Source organism: Pteropus alecto, unplaced genomic scaffold (assembly GCF_000325575.1).
Source record: "Pteropus alecto unplaced genomic scaffold, ASM32557v1 scaffold20, whole genome shotgun sequence".
Taxonomy (NCBI): Eukaryota; Metazoa; Chordata; class Mammalia; order Chiroptera; family Pteropodidae; genus Pteropus; species Pteropus alecto.
This window is the reverse complement of record NW_006436298.1, coordinates 33000112-33017399: the sequence shown is the minus strand read 5'-3', so window position 1 is coordinate 33017399 and position 17288 is coordinate 33000112. Positions and strand designations below refer to the sequence as shown.

At 34.1% G+C, this 17288-nt stretch overlaps 1 pseudogene; it reads right to left on the bottom strand.

Annotated features, from left to right (window-relative positions):
- Positions 1-14318: 14318 nt before the first annotated feature.
- Positions 14319-14437, bottom strand: LOC112480860 (annotated as a pseudogene).
- Between the last annotated feature and the right edge of the window lie 2851 nt (positions 14438-17288).

The window sequence follows — 17288 nt, the reverse complement described above, 5'->3', positions numbered from 1 at the left end:
GAATTGCTAATTGCAATAAGAAATAAACCGCTAAAGTTCAGTGGCTCAAAACAATAGAAGTTAATTCTTACTCATGGTACCGTCTGATATAGGTGTTTCTATATGCAGGCAACTTTCCTCCATGTGTTGATTCAGGGATCCAGGTTTCTATTATTTTGTGACATATAATCTCCTAGGACATGAGGAATGTCCTCTGCATCTAGCTTGCAGTGGGAAAATCTCCACTAAATCGTTTCTGGGAGAAGATCAGACTAAATGTATAGCATCCAGAAAACCATTCAGGTGGACAAAATGGCTCAAGGGAAAATGAAGATTAGAAATTTAGTTCTCCACAAGAAAGCCTGCAGTCTCATGGAGTACCCCTTAAATTGAAAGAGAAATATAGGATGTCTGCATGAGTGTGTGTGTGAGTGTGTGTGTGTATGTGTGTGTTGCAGAGGGAGGGGCTAATGGTGGTGGTGGTGGTGTTAAGAAAGCAAAAAAACAGAAACAGAACAGCAATAACAATAATAAAAACACCTAAAGAGAATATGAGACAATGCCTTGAAATAACAGTGGTCATTTTATCAAAGAAACCTATCACTCTTTGGGATAAAACCATATTGCTGAAGAATCTGTGAATCTGGGCTAAAGCCCAGATTTAAATCGCTCAAGATTTAAAACAAGTCTTGGTATTCCATTCTTCTTATGTGCTGGTGACAGAAATCTGTGCAGCCTCTACGGAGCTTATTCTAATGAGTACTTTGGCTGTAGCTAAAGAGGATACTGAAAAGGAAAAAATGTCTTAGAGAATGAAGCCAGGGAGATCTTCCTAAGGTGTGGAATTTGGGCCTAATTAAGAAATATCCTCATACTCTTAGCTGAAAGGCCTCATAATCTTTGCCTAGGAGGATTTCAAAATTTCTATAGGGCAGTGGGTTCTGCATGCTTCTCAACCATCCCATTTCCAATAGGACTTTTATTGTGGTTACTGTTACATCATTGTGCATTGAGTGGCTGTAGGACAGAGGGATTCACATTTGAAAGTGATTTAGAGATGACTACGAATCACTTACAGATAATGGACTTTGATGAGGATGCCAAGAGGATGGGCTTTCTGGCTTTCTCCCGTGAGAAGGGCTTGAATGGGATCCATATGTGGAAAGAAGGGAGCAAAGGAATGTTTGGTGCTCAGAAAGGCAGACTGTGGCAAACATTCTAATGCTCACCCAATGTTTGCAGAGTGCCAACGCGACAGGAGAGGGAGATAGAACATGGAGGGTAGGGCATGGTCTTGGGAAAAAAGGCAAAAATCAAAATAGTTGGATATACTCAGGATACATTTTGCTTACCTGAAAATTTATCTAGGAATAATACAGAGTCCATCATCCATCTGATAGAAATAATAGTTGCTGACATTTATCAAACACCTACATATGCCAGCCACTGTATCAAGTAAGTCATTTAGTCATCACAATAGCCCTATGAGTTGGTACTATTATTATTCCTATTTTACAAATGAGGAAATTGACATAGGATGAAGTTAAGCAGTTAAGTGCTGCAAAGCCAGTAAGTAGTAAAGATGATATAAGTGGCCTCAAGCAGATCTATGAACAGAGCAGAAGCCAAAGTCAGGAAAGGTTCAAGATTCTAGGTTAGAGCACCAGAAGGCTCTGTTGTTACAATAATTGGTTTGTTTGCCAGAAGGAGCAAAGTGAAGGGTGGGAAGCACAAGAGACTGGTAATTTTCTAACTCTATTCTGTAGATTTGTCTAACCAGATATTTGAGGGGAGAATTTTATGATAAAATTCAACTTAGAGCTATTTCTTTCCCCCTTCTCTCTCTTTTTTTGTATTTCAATCATCGACCTATGTGAAATGTGTTTATTTGAAATCTATAATAGGTATTTTATAAATCAAATTCCAAACACTAGTTTAACACTATATAAAATTAGAATAGGATTTCAAGTTGTACTTAAAATCATTTTATGAACACAATATTTCATTCTTGGAATTAGTCCCTTTAAAATTCCCTTAAATATAACATTTTTAAAAGAAAAAACTAACAAAATGTGGCAGTTTACATTGAACTGTTGGTGTTTAGTGATTTTTTTTTGCTTTAAATTGAGTTTAATATATTATTCTTTAAATTGATTTGTTTTAGTGCTCCCAAACTATAGGTGGCATCAAAAATAATGAGGTGTTATTATTGCTACAGTTTGTTATAAGAACCACCAACTTTGAATGTGTCATGGATGATATTTTCCTTTTCACTAGAAACTATTAATTGGGTGTCAGAACCCTCATTTTCTTTTTTATTGAAATAGTAGTTACCATTTTCTTTTTGCTCTGAATTCTTTTACTTTTAAATTTCAAATTCTAATATTTACATTACTAGAAATTTAAAAAATGAGAAAAGTAAATAAACTATAACACTGTGATCATGTTATACTTATCCTGATCCTTTCCACTAAAAAAGGCATAGTTTATGCTGCTGCTCTAATATTATTAATTTTCTATTCTCAGTAAAAGGGGATATACACATTGAAAATAGATTTTTAACAAAAAAATGAGAAAGTAAAAATCTATTTAGAAAAGAAAGAAAATAGAACCTAACCTAAAAGTGATGAGCTTGAAGTAGTCCTCCCTTAAAGCTCCTTAAACTTCATAAGAAGAGAGAATGCTTCTAACCTTTTAGCTATTATAAAAAGTTGTTCACTATAAAATTCAAGTTCAGAACTCACAGTGCCAATTAAAAATGACACCAATTTTAGTTCAAACAAATACCTCTTTTTTTTTCCCCCCCAGAAATGACTTAATTGACATGACCTAATAGGTATACCATGCCCCATGGAGCAATCTCAATTAGCATGGTTTTTTCCTACAGTTCTCATCACTGTTGCAACAAGGGTTGACTTGTGTAATATTAGTAATGTTTCAAAACCTATGCAACAATGTAATGAACTCAGAGAAGGCTGCATTGGCATATAAAGTGCTGAACAAGCACACTCCAATTAACATGGAAATCTTTTGTGATTCACATCAGGACTTCAAAAGCAAATTATGTGTGTCATTATTTTACATTTTATTCCCTGGGATAAATCTAACCATATTAATGAAACATCTAAGGAATGCCATGAAATTCTAAAGGATAAATAATATGTTGTCTTGCCTTTTTTGCATATAAATTTTGTTGTATATAACTGTGGAAGTTGTGGCTCTAATGAGTGAAGGATTTGTTTAAAAAGAATTCCAGAGCTGCATTTTGAACATGAACTTACATTTAGTGTTAGGTGATTGGTAACCCTTATTAACAAATATGAGGTTAAACATTATCCATCTGACTATTCAGATAGTTTGTCAGAAATATATTTTTAGGTTTCCTATTTGATTAAACAATCAAATATAAAATGAATATTAAAGAGAAAGATTTCAGTTTTTGTAAACTGTAAAACTAGTTAAAAATAATAATGCTCTCAGAATATCTTATTGGATATATAATAACTTTTAATTTTTCTTAATATTTTAAATAATTCAATAGGAGATAATACAGGTAAGCTTAATGAACAAAAGGTCACAATGTATGTATCTAATCTAGACAAAATAAGAAAATACAAGTGCATCCAAGTACACATACCAGGTAGATGGTAAACTTTAGCTGTAAAAAGATTTTAAAAATGAATTAAAGAAAAAGCTAAAGAGAATGAAATGTTATAGTAGAGATTGTTTGAGGCCATTAACTGCTTGAGTGATCAACACCAGAAATAATAAAGCAGGCAAAAAGATTTATTCACAGTATCTAGAATGCTAAAAAGACATTTGGTGACACAGAAAAGTAATGTTTAAGCTTGTGAGGAGGTGATTATTAATTTTATAAACATATTTTAAACTATATGTATTTTGACTACACAAACATACATATTTAAAATTATGCCATAATCTTTTCAATGTCTGCCTTCACGTCAGAGTTAGATCCAGCTGTGACTCCACAGACAGAGAATGACCCTCCCAGAAGGTCAGGATTCCAAGGCATGAAGTTTGTGATCAATGCTCCAGCACACTCCATTGGGGAATCATTACAAAAGACACTGGCTGGAATTTATTATAGGTAACATTGTATTTTGGGTGGTATTGCAAGGGATGAAAGTTCCATTAACCTGTTAAGTACAGAGGTTATAAAAATGCTAACAGGTAGAAAATTACGTAAACTAGGAGAAAAGATTTTGCTGCAGTGCTATGCCCTAAATGGATGAGAGAGGTTCTGAAAGCTGTTTATACATGGAGCTAGATCTTAATCTCTTTGTCATAGAAGGGGAGGGACTTTCTGAAAATGGATACCTGCTTAAAATCTCCTCCCTCCTCAGGAAGCTTCTGGCAGCAGCACAATTATGTGATTCTAGTGTGGGCATGTAGATGTGGACCTTGGCTATACTTCCTGTCACATATTGCTCTCTGCAGAAGTCTATGCAGTTGTACGGTTGTCCCTGGGTGGCCATCTGGGCTATTCTGCAGCATGTCAGTACTCACAGAGTGCCTCAGATGTTATTCTACGGAGCTGGCAGTTTGCATTCCCATTTATGTCTTTTGCGAAGTCCATGTGGAGAGCTGTCTGACAGAGACAAGGGCTACCCTGAGCAGCAGACATCAACCTATGTGGTGAGATTTGAGGCGGAATAAGTACTCACAAGCGTCCAGTCTTGCTTCAAAGGTGGTGAAGATTGAGAAGGAATACATATGGTTTCTAAGTTTGCTGATGTGAAAGGCAAATTATGCTGGATGATTTCAGGGCAGCCAGGAATGTTCACTGATCCAAAATATCTCTTTTCTGTCTGTCCTTGCTCCTAAAATTGTACTAATCAAGTATTCACTTTGTGGTAGTAAGGCTTTGCTTTTTCTAGGAATAATCTTTGGAAATTTGTTTATTACAGTGAGGGAGAATGCTTTTATATTGTTACTTTTTTTCAGGAAACACATGTAGTTGAAGGGAAGACAATTTAAGAGGTAAAGACAGAAGATATGGTTCCATTTGTTTCCATTCATTTTTTCAGTCACCTATTCAGGAAATGCTAAGTTTGCATTATTTACAGTAGCCAAGATATAGAGGCAACGTGGGTGTCCATCAATGGATAAATGGATAAAGAAGACGTGGTATACATATACAGTGGAATATTACTCAGCCATAAAAAGGAATGCAATCTTGCCATCTGCAAAAACATGGATGGACTTAGAGGGTATTATTCTGAGTGGACTAAGTCAGACAGAGAAAGACAAATGCCATATGATTTTACTTACATGTGGAAGCTAAAGAACAAAATTTTTAAAGATGCTATGTCTTGTGAGGGAAATACTGAGATTAAAGCTGTTGCTGACCTTGAGTTCTTACCATATAGAACAGGTATTAATAAAAGTATTTGAACAATTCAAGGCAAAAATATGATTATTTCTATAACTCAGCAGTTGCCCCACACAGATCCAACATCTCATTGCTAAGTTCTGCCAAAAATGCTTTTAAAATAACTATAAGGTAATATGCCTTTTATATGGCAATTACTATCCTAAGCGTTTTTCTTGAATTAGCTCATTTAATTCTAACAACAGCTTAAGGAGACAGCTCTATTTTACCATCTCTATTTTACAAAAAGGTTAAATAACTTCCAAGGCCACACAACTAGTGAGAAAGAGTGGGTATCTGAACCATGCCCAAACAAAAGGTTGTGGACACTGAAATAGAAATAAAAAATAATAATAATTGGAGCTCTTGCCTAAAAGGACCTAATAGCTGCTATTTTCAAAATGCCTGAACATTTTATTGAATTAAATTTTTCTCTTCTTTCTCATATTAGACTTATAATCACAATCAACAGAACCTTTCTGTTGAGGTCAGTGTGACCCATCTAGTGGGATATACTTTATTAGGGTCGCCCAAGACCATTCTCCCATGTGGAAGGCTCATATTTTGCATAAATAAAATAATAGTAGTCTATTTGATGATATTTGAAGGAAATAAAATATTTATTTCCTCTATTTTCCTCCCTGTTTCTTTTCCTCTCCCCCTATTTTCCTGCTTTTTGTACTGGATTTTTTTTTTTCTTTCTGGAATTGGTACTCTAGATTAGGGTATTGCTATGAAGTCCGTAGTAAATAGTTTTAATATGTATCTATTGCTTTTCTCTACTCAGCATCTATTTCTGACAATAGCACTATTTTGTCTTTGGGGAAGCACTTCTTCTCAGCTTCCAACTGAGGCAGTTTGGGCAGAGCCAAAGTCATTTCCTAGGGGCATATGATTCAGACCGGGACAATCAAAGTGCTACATTTTTTAGGTTACCTAGGCCAAGCCAATGGCACTCAACTTGGGATTCTTATTAAAACTTATGAAAAAGAGACGTTCTTTCCTTGCTGTTTACAAATAGAGTAGGAGGTGAGACTATAGCTGCTGGTGGCCATCTTGCTATTATGTTGCAAGAACTTACGAGAGAATAAAGCTAACAGAGGAAAGCTGCTAAGGATGATGAGAGCTTTCCGACGACATTCCTTGACTACCCGAATCCAGCTGTACCTAGAAAATCTCTATAACTTTCCAGTTCATGAGTCTAAAAATTCTTTCTTCATGTAAGCCAATTCACATTTTTTTTGTTCTGCAACTGAAAGTGTCCTGACTGATAAAATGATTATAGCCTTTTGTAAATGTAGCACCTGAGCCCATTACAAACCATTAGCAGTGAAGGGTTCAGATTTGCTGAACTTCACCAGGAGAGGGGTTGGCCAAGAGCATGGGAGAATCATGTTTTATTAACAAAGAGTAGTGGAAAAATCTGTAGATCGTGGGCTTCTGGTCAGGAGAAGTAGAGACTAGTGTGAACTGGTATAGCTCTAGATTGACACCAGTTTGTAAATCCCATGAGAGCACCAACTTCATTTTGTGTATCTCCATATTCCCATCACAAGCACAATCTATGGCATCAAATGGGAAGTCAATAAATACATTGCTAACAAATGAACATATGAAGACATGGTACTGAGGGAGTCATTGAGTTCATTCACTTCATCAGGCTAGATCTGATTACACTGGTTGTTGTGAAGAAGTGCAGCCAGGTTTAAGCTTTGAACAATGAAGCTTCAGAGCTAGATTGAGTGAGTCAGACCAGGGAGGCTATAGGGCAGAGTAGTTGGAGCACATGCTTTAAAGTCGGTGGAACATTTGGACCTAGTCACCGTAATTTCTTGCTCTATGATCTCAGGCAATCTAATCTAATTTTCCTGAGCCTTAATCTCCTCAGCTATAAAACTGGAAGTATACCATCTCATGTATTATGGAAATTAAATGAAGTAACAAACATAAAATCTTAGCCCAATGTCTGGCATATGGGAAGGGCTGCTGTCATTTTTTTTCTTTTTATTTATTCATGTCATCATAATTATTATTACAATGAGTCAGAATAGCAGAGTGGAAAGAGCTCTAGACATTACTAAAATATCTTTATATGCTTGATCCTTTAAAAATTTTAAAGTATATTTCTAACCTTAGGCAATTCAGAACTCCTAGGTAGTCTATTCTGTAAAATATAATTGTGGAGAAATGAGGTTACATATAAAAGCACTTGTTAAACTGCAAAACATAATAAGAATGCAAGCCAATATTTTTTCTCCTACTTTATATGGTTTTGTGATTTGTGCTTTGGTATCTCTTAGTTGGCTTACTTGACCTTGGATAATAAATCAACTGTTCATAAGAAACACTAGGGAATTTTTAAAAAATTTAAAAATGCTTCATCCTCAGAGATTCTGATTCAACAGGTCTGGGGTATAGGCAACAAAGCTGCATATTTATAAACAAGCTTTTCTGTTGAAGCTAATGCTGGTGACCTGCACACATCTTTTGAGAAGTACCACTCTGTGTTGTGTAACTAATTTGAAGACTGCCATGCTCATGCTGGAATTCTAAATCTTGCTTGGTCCTGAAGCAGTGGTTGGTGAAGGCTACTACAAGAGCTGTGGCCCACTGTGCATCATCATTTCTATTTGTAGCTGAGTGGAGTTGGCAGCAGGCACAGGTTGGCAGCGGCTTGCAACACACTCCTTGTCAAAGCACATACTGTTTCTGCAGCTGGCATCTATTCCCTGTACATCCCAATTATAACAGTATTATTGAGTCTTGCGACAGTCACACATTTCATCACCTTGGGGGGCAGGGCTGGTTAGGTTTGCTGGGGCATGAGCATGCCGCTCTCTCCTTTCCTTATACTCATCATTGCTTAGGAATCTTGTCTGTTTTGCTTGATACTGTTTGCTGTTCCTAACTGGGGATGTTTGGAGCCCAGATCAGGTCAGAGATTATGTATAAGCTGCAGGTTGTGGAGAGTCTACCTGCTGTAAGATACTCATTTTTGAAGCATTTCTACTATTAAAATCGTCACTATTATGATAATTACCATGCTTTTGCCCTCCTTTGAGGGGTTTTATACCTCAGTAAACTATTCCTACTCCTGGATGCACAGGGCTTGCTCTCTAAATTGACAGAACTACAGAGTACATTTCACTATACCTAAATAATGAAGAGTTTTGACTCTTGCGTAGCTTTTTATTCTTAAGGGAAGTAGAAGGGCTTAATAAAATAGATGTTGTACTATTGTATAAAATATACAATTAATATATGATGCATACTCAAAATGCCTCTACTTAGTAACCTGATTTTAAAAAAACAGAGTAGCAAGTTGATACACAGAGAATCACATGTTGAGAATATCCATCATGTGTATAACTACTAGCAGTAAGTTATATTTAAAAGTTACAATTAAGCAAGATGTTAAAATAAACCATCTTTCTTCTTTTTATTTAAGCTATCCTGACATATACGTGGGATCAATAAATGTTACCGATACCACCTTTTCCTTTGAGATCAGTGTTACATTTAAAAATTACTTGGTATCATCTGGAAAAAGATGATTGCTAATGGTCAAATCTGGAATAACAGGCTGAATATAATCAATACAAATAGTAGAAATGACTGGCAAATGTAAATATCGACAATAAGAGTATTATTGTTCTTAGAGATACAACGATTCTTAAGCTATATATAAGTCTGTAGTAGAATCTCTCATAAAAATTATCATGACCCTAGGGTATAAGAAAATACAGAAATTAATAAAAGAATTATCATACCTGTATTTGAGTGTTATGCCTCTATATCTTGAGGGAAATAAAAGTATGAAAGAAAGGAACAAATAAAAAGGTCACAGACTTTATAAGAACAGAAATCTAATCATATGTGTTAAAGTTCAAAGAATAAAGTTCAAAGTTATTTAGCTGTAGAAGAGACAGCTGGGATCCAATTTCAAATTAGTAATGACCTTCAAAAACTGGATGTAAAAAATTAATAAGAAGGTGATTAATTTTTGCCCCCATTCAATTTTAAGCAAGAGAAGGGGAAATGTGCCTTAATACAAAGTCTGATAGATTTATATTTGAAGCTGATGTTTCTAGAACAAATCCTGAAGGGTAAAACTATGAGAATGAGCTTTAAAAGACAACACTACCTACACTGTTTGTTAGGACGGTATTTGAGTGGCTGTGGCCAATGTTGGAAAGATCACAGTGATTTTTAAGATTCTTCAACCCTAGAATTCTATGATTAGGCCTAGTTGTAGCATGGTACCCAGGAGGAACAGACAATTGCTGGGAGAAAAGTTCTTAGAATTGCTTCAAACTCAAAGGTTAAAAGAAATGACAGAGTAGTTTTCAGTTTAATTTGGAGCAGATAAGCTAGAGCTGTACCAAGACTGGTGACATGTACTGATCTGAGGTAAATTTCCTGTTGGATAAGTGCCACACAGACTGGGAAAAAGTGGCATAGCTGAAAACATATTAGGGCTATCACAAATCAGGAACTTGTTAAACAGTTCTCATCCTAAACAGTCACTTCTTTGAATACAATAGTCAGCTCTGATTTCCCTGTTGTTTTAAAATTTTGATTGTTACCTTCTCCCCAAAGTTAATTTTTTTAAATTGGGGTAAAATACACATAACATAAAATTTACAATTTTAACCATTTTTAAATATACAGTTCAGTGGTATTGAGTGTATTCATATTGTTGTGTGACCATCATCACTGTACATTTACAAAACTTTTTCATCATCCTAAACTGAAACTCTGTACATGTCAAACAATAACTCTCCATCTCCCTCCCCCCAATAGTTACTTTTACAACTAACCATATTAAGAAACTGTTGATTAGTGAGTGCACAGTAGCTTTGTTAAGAAATTTAATTATGGTTATCCTATCTTAGGGGAAAAAAATGTAAAGCATTTATTCCCAGCTGAAAGATATGGTCATTAATGGTTACAAGTTCTAGAACTGGAGAAAGATCTATTACAACTAAAAAATAAATAAATAAACCAAAAACCATACTTTAAAACAGGGAGTCCTTAAATCTAAGGGGATGTTTCTCTCCACCACCCCTAATTTATACATATCTGAATATTTAGGTTGTGCTTAGAAATACTTTCTCATCTAAAACTGTACTGTTACTAGGCTGTAGCTATAATATAGACCAACCATGCACAATCATTGGCTCGCAAGTAACAAAAAGATGATTAATTTTACATCAAAGAAGCACATCTTCAGACTGCTGTGCCTTCCAGGTTGTTATGTTTGAGTTTCTAATGACCATAGTTCAGTAATAGATTCAAAATATTATTAACTTTGATGAAGCGTATTTAACAATCATATTCAATTTTACATTATTTTAGCTGTGGTAAAATGTTTGTTTATTTTTGTAAAAGTACTAGTGTTATTCTTATCTGTGTTCATGGGCTATAATAAAATTAAAACAAAACTGGCTACATTAACATAAACGATTATTTGTGGAATGTGCACAAAGATGAACTGAAAAACTGGAAAGGATATTTAACAATCTCAGTAAAGTACTTTTTCAGGTAAGATTTATGCCAATTTTTGTTCTTTTAAAAAGACAATTTCTCTTTTCTTACTGAGATGTAATATTTTCTCTTCTTTATTGTTCTGTTTTTTCACCATGGCATGACTAGGTTGGTCCTATTTTTATTTATACATTTTGCATTTTAAATCTTGGAAAATTCTCAGCTATATTTCTTTATAGTCTATGTTCCATTTGCATGTGGTGGACCATATCAATCTATTTATCTTTTGATGCAGCATTCTGAGCGGATTGGTTACTTTTATTCTCCAATTGATTGACTCTCTTTGGTAGTGTTAGTATAAAGATTTTTAAAAAGTCAATAAATACTTTTGTCTTAAATTTCTTATTGGTGCTGCTTCTTATTTATCTATTTTTGCTTTGTTTATGTCTATTTTGGTTTCATTCTTACTTTTTCACTTTTTAAAGATAAAACTATTTTAAATAAGGAACTCGAAACTTTTATTAGAGTCATTTTGAAAACAATTTTTAAATCTATTTTATTGGTAGTGAATAAGTCAACTATAGGTTTTGTTGTTCTTTTTCTTGGTGCTAATCCCTAGGGGTTTTGGAATAATCCTTCCTAAATTTAGCATGAGTGAGTTGTCCTTCCTGCCTATCCGCCTTCCCCTTTCCCCCAGATTCATTACTATCTGCCCTCTAGTTTTGGGGCAGTTTTCCCTGTGCTGGGATCCTGACCCAGACCACAACACTGAGCTGGTGAACAGCATAGCCCAGGTTCTGCCTAGGAAAAGTCCTTTGCTCTTCCAACATCTGATGGGTCACAGTTTTATTTAAGGGTAGCCTCAGGCAATGGAGAGTTTTGTCAGAATCCTTTTACTGGCAAGCAGCCAGCCCAGTTTAATGATACTTCTCCTTGTTTCTCTCCTTGAATCTGCACAGGTCCACAGATTCATCCATCCCCTACTTTTAAACCTATTTCTGGTCTGTTTCTGGTGCATGAATCATTTTTTTTTTTTTTTGGAGTGTAGTTATGTCTAATTATTTATTTAAAAAATATTACTCTCTTTGGAGTGGAGGAAAAAATTCAAGGTTGAACTGACTGTCAACCTGCCTATGAGGCCAAGGGCTGTACATGCAGACTATTGAAATAATTAATGCTAAAATCTGTGTATGAACTTGAAAAATCAAGTAGTCTCTTTGAATTCAACATTAAATAACTTTTTTGTATATGCTCTAGCTTGAAATTTGGAAGATGGATCAATTGATTTAGAACGAAGTGCCTCCAATTATTAAATGATTATTTCAATGAAAAAGAGAAGAGAGACATGACTGATATGAGGCAATCTGGCCTCTAATAGCTAGATGATTCATAATTACTTATCTAGAATATTTTATTTTGATATTTGTGTATATTTTATGTAAAAGCAATTTTTGTCTTGAATGACTTGAATAATAATCTCTGATATTCTCAGAAAAAAAGTGTAAATTGGGAGAAAATGTTTGGTGATACACATTACAATATGGATGAAAAATGGAAATAGCTACAATAATCTACAATATTAATACTGAAGGAAAAATTGAAACTATGTAGTTTGAAATTTCAAGAGGACCAGTGCCCTGAGTCACTAACTTTGTAATGTTTTCTTAGGTATATTTCTTTTTCTAATGACATGACACATGTGCTTAATGTCAACAACAAACAAGGCATTTCTCGTGAGATTAAAAAATGGTTGCATTTGCTTGAAATACGGAGCATATGAGTCATTTACAAAAGCTTGTACAATAATTAAACTGGAATAAGAGTAATGAGGTACAAAGATCACACTCACTAGCTAAATTTAATAGTGATATTTTGTTGAGAGGCCAAGGAAAATAAAATCAAAATGTTCCCATATAACTTTATGAATGGTATCAAAATCTTTGACAACAGTATAAGGTTGTTAGCCCATTTTTAAATTAAATATTCAGTTAAATGTCAGCAAATTTGATAAAATGGAACTGGAAAAAGCTTGTGCCTTTAGTTTTTTGTTTTGCTTTGTTTTAGTGCTTAAAGACCCAGTTTTACTAAGACTAATTCACTATATGTTGTCTAAAAGACACTGTGTGCATATGTGTGCATGTGTGTAGCAGAAGACAAGTAAAACAGACTATGCTTTTTAGTTGACTCACACATAAAGAATATCTGTTTTAGGAGTGGACAGAAAAATAGGAGTTATGTGAATATGTCTCTTTCTATCCTTGAAGGAGAAGCTAGGCAACTAAACAAAAAATTTCTGCATACTGCTGGCAGAGAAACTCTAGGTGTTCTTAAGGTTGAATTGACATTAACTCTTCCAGGCACAGTGAACAATTTTCATAAAGAGACTGAACTCAAAGATTCCCTGCCACCATCATGCCATTCAGCTGACCCTGAGTGTAACTATATATGATAGTTTAGCCTATTTTATGCAATACTTTTTCAGAAAAAAGACTGATGATTATGGATTTACAAAATTTATAAACATGATTTATAAAAGCAATGACCAATTGTTTATTAATAAGTGCAAGTAGAAAAATTGCTGAATGTTTCTTTGGTAATCTCTATGATCCAAATAATTTATGTCATCCAAACAATATAATCTATGTAAAGAATTTATTATATGTTCAGAAAACCCAGTGGCCAACTATAAACATTGTTTTTGAATCTCTCACCTTTTCTAGTAAAAGATGTAACTAGACTTCCTCATCTGTTCTCTTTCATGTTTTCACTGGAAATATTCACTTGTGTTTTCATTATTATTTTTTGTGCACTTTCATAAGATTTTGTTTTCTGAAACAAGGATATTAATATTTTATATTATTGACCATGTGAAGTACAATGAATGTATTGGAAGGGTAAATAAAAATAACAATCAATTTCACATTTTTCAATGGAGAAATTAAGTGTGCCAACATTTGTGTATGCTTCTAAAGAAATTTGAGAATTTGGCAAGCAAGAATGGTGGATGGGACCTTGAATAGATATGGGCTCACTTCATTCATCTAACGCATGGAGGTAATAAGGATCTCTCTGATTAACAATCTAGTCATAATAATATTAACTAAAATTTCAGTTCGAAATCCTCTGCCCATTATACCTAGGTTCCTCCCTCTATTTTCTATTCTTTACTTATAGGATACTGAAGTCTGACTAGGAATAGCAAAATCTTAGTAACATTTCCCCAAATGCTTTTGGTCCACTGAAGAGTATGAATAAGAATTTTTTTTTAATCCAGGGAGAACTGCACAACTCAGTGATTATATTGAATAATGATTATAACATAACACTGTTTACAAAAACAATAAAAAATCTGTTTACAACAACACAATAATTTTTTTTTTTATAGGCAAGGCAAATCTTGGTTGACCTCACAGATTGCAAGGACCTTGTTAGTTTACAATCCCTTATTTTTTATTTGTTATGCCTGCAGTACCTGGTCTTCCTAGGTGGTCTCCCATCCAAGTACTAACCAGGCCCGACCCTGCTTAGCTTCTGAGATCAGACCAAATTGGGCTTGTTCAGGGTGGCATGGCTGTAGACTCAATAAAACAAAATTTCCAGCTTGTCAACAGACTGTATTGCACTCAAATGTTAATAGATTTTAATTCTTAATCAATCTATTCTAAATTTTATTTTCATATAGGTTATACAAAATAATGGGATAAAGAATTTTAGTATCCTGATCTGAGATTTATATCAAAACCATAAGAATCTACTTTCATATATTTTTTCTTTAAAAATTTAATTAGAAATATTTCATTCAGAAATGAATAAAAATCAACAATAAAAACCCAAAGCATCTACCACACAACTTAAGAAAATCATACATTATTTATATAATTAAAGCTAAAAAGCATTCCCTCTGATTCTACCCACCTTCACCTCTGTCTTCTCCTGAGGAAATCACTCTCCTGAATTTTATATTTAAAGTTCCAGTGCATTTCTTATAATTTTATACAGTAATATGATTAAGTTTTATATATATGGTACTAAACTGAATGCATACTTCTAGTTATTGCTTTTATTCCTTAATAAAATATTTGATATTCATCCATGTCAATAATAAATCCACTTTATTCATTTTCTGTGCATTTGATAAATGCACCATCATTTATTTATCTCTTCTCTTCTATAAGACATAAGCCATTTTTATTTTTTTCAGTATTACAAACAATGCCGTCTTTACCAGTCTTATTATAGTACCAACCTTGTATTATTCACAAAAGTTTCTCTAGGATGTATGATTGATATATAAGTGAAATTGCTGGGTCATATAATATTCTATCTTCTATTTTATTATAAGTTGTCAAATTGTTTTCCAAATCAACTGTACTAATTTATATCCTTGCCAGCAGTGAATAACAGTTTTCACTTTTCTATATCCTTTCCAACTCTTGATATTGTCAGATTATTTCTGTTCTTAATCTGATTAGTATGAATTCATTGGTGTTTTAAATAGTACTTTCCAAATTCTATAAAAGGATGAGCCAATATTTTATGTATTAATTAGTTATTTATATTTCCTCTTTGAATTGTTTAGCTCAGAATTTTTTCTTACTTTTTTTTTGTGGTATTTACCTTTTCTTTATTAATTTGAAAATTTAAAAAAAATTATGGATACTAATCATTTGTGGTTGCCTATACCTTTTCCTGGTCTATGTCTAAATGATGCTTTAATACTTTTTTTTTTAAAAAAAGAAGTGACCCTTTTTAGTGGAAAATCAAATATATTTGTATATGTACATATTTATATATATGCATGTATACTCACACACATACATATGCATGAATGCATATATGCATACATACATACACACACATACACGCACACACAGAAAAAGATTTGCAATGATATATATCAAGATGATATCTCTAGGTGCTGGAATTAAGAATATTTTTCCTTTTAAAATCTTATCTGGGACTTCTGGTGTTCCGCCTATTGTGTAAAGAGCCTAGAAGTTGCCATTCCATCCTAACAACAGGTATCAAGCCGAACAAATTGAAAAATCAACAACTCTTCTTGAGCCATAAGAGAAGTGAGGTCACAGGTCAAACTGTTGCCCCCCAAACTGGAGAGACAGACAAGGCAAATACAGAGACTCACTATGCACTAGAGCAGAAATTTCTTTTAGGGACCAATGCCAGATAGGAAAATCTAAACTGTAATTGGTGAATTGCTGGGGTTTGGGGGTGCAAGGTGAGCAAGCCTGAAAGGTAAAAACTCCAGGGGGTGCCAATCATTTCAGCAACCCCACACTTTGGTGAATTTTAATCTCCTCATACTCTACCACATTCTCACAATGAATATTGGAAGAAAAATCTCCTTCTGCTTCCAGTAGACGAAAAGAAACCATTTTGAAATATACCAAAGCTTCTGCTCTTCTTAACAAGGTGTGCCCTTAGGAGAAACGATTTAACCAGGTCCTAACCTGCTGGAGTTTTATAAAGAGCCTTACTGGCCTGTGGGAAAGGAAATACCCAACTCCAGCTGGCTCTATAGCCTTCTACGTGGAGGAAGACAAATATTTAACTCCAGCCCCTGCTAACCATTCTACCTCACCTAAGAGGTGGAAAAAACTGAGAAGCATGCATGAAGTTCACAGTCCAGAGGGAAAGGCTTACTAAAGGGCTGAAACCTAATCATAAACCTTACCGCAACATTACTAAAATCCTATTTACAGAAGTTACCTAGTACATCATGTCTGGCCATCATAAAAAATTACGAAACATACTAAAAGGCAAAAACACAGTTTGAAGAGACAGAGCAAGCATCAGAACCAGACTCAGACGTGGCAGAGATGTTGGGATGATCAGACACAAAATTTAAAACGATTATGACTAATATCCTAAGGGTTCTAATGGATAAAATAGACAACATTCAAGAACAGATGGACAACATATGCAAAGAAATGAAAATTCCATGAAGAACCAGGAATTCTAGAGATCAAAGACACTGTAACAGAAACGAAGAATGCTTTTGCTGAACTTAGTACTGGACACAGCTATGAAAAGAATCTCTGAGCTTGAGGATTTCTCTAGAAAACTCCAAAAGTGAAAAACAAGCAGAAAAAAGACCAAAAATTGGAATAGAATATCCAAGAACTGTGGTACAACTACAAAAGGTATAACAGTCACAATGGGAATACCAGAAGGAGAAGAAAGAGGAAAAGGAACAGAAGAAAAATATGAAATAATAATGACTGGGAATTTCCCCAAACTACTGAAGAATTAAACTACAGATCCAAAAAGCTCAGAGAATGCCAAGCAAAATATCTGTATCTATCTATATTATTATATATATAATATGTATATTATACATACATACATACATACATATCTAGGTATATTATTTTCAAACTATAGAAAATCAAACATAAAGAAAATACCCTAA